The sequence below is a fragment of the Hyposmocoma kahamanoa genome, unplaced genomic scaffold, assembly GCF_003589595.1.
Source record: "Hyposmocoma kahamanoa isolate Upper Pololo Valley unplaced genomic scaffold, ASM358959v1 86, whole genome shotgun sequence".
In the NCBI taxonomy this organism is placed as follows: domain Eukaryota; kingdom Metazoa; phylum Arthropoda; class Insecta; order Lepidoptera; family Cosmopterigidae; genus Hyposmocoma; species Hyposmocoma kahamanoa.
The window spans coordinates 11,205,504-11,206,354 of NW_020654289.1; positions in this window are offsets into that span (position 1 = coordinate 11,205,504).

Sequence of the window (851 nt, forward strand, 5' to 3'; positions counted from 1 at the left end):
TTGCGGCTGGTCTCAACTAATTGAGGTGCCCAAGATAGCTGCCTATCAATAAGTATACCTAGATTTTTAACATTGTCACTAATTTTAATGTAGGTGTCATCTATAATAACCTGCGGCAAGCGAAACCAATCTATCTTGGATACCATTCTAGAGCTGCCAATAATAATCATTTGCGTTTTCGTTGCGTTCAGCTTAAGACCAAATTGTTTACTCCACGTCGAAATATGACGGAGATCATTATTGATTACCTCAATGGCTTCGTGCAGGTTTTCAAGTTGCCGGTGAGTGTAAATTTGTAAATCATCTGCATACAGGTGGTAGGATGAGGTAAGACTGCGGGAAATTGAATTAATAAAGATCGAGAAGAGAAGAGGAGATAAAACGCCGCCCTGTGGAACGCCAGCATTAATGTCACACCAACAAGAGAACCTCTCATCAATGCGAACACACTGTCGACGCCCATGCAGGTAACTATGAAACCAAGAGATTACCGTTGGAGATATGTTAAGAGTGCGTAAAAGTGCAATCAAAATGTCAAAATCAACGTTGTTGAAAGCATTGCTGAAATCAAGCAATGACATTACAGTGAGTTGCTGTTGCGACATACTATACCTAATGTCATCAGTGATCCTAACAAGAGCAGTCACAGTGCTGTGTCCTGGTCGGAAGCCGGATTGAAAGGGATTAAGAAGGTTGTTACGTATGAGAAAAGGAGTAATTTGGTTATAAACTAGTCGCTCTAGCAGCTTTGATAGAAAGGGAAGTATAGAAATAGGTCGGAAATCAGAAAAGTTAGATGGATTGGCTTTTTTGGGAAGAGGAGTAATGAGAGCTTCCTTCCAAAGGGAAGG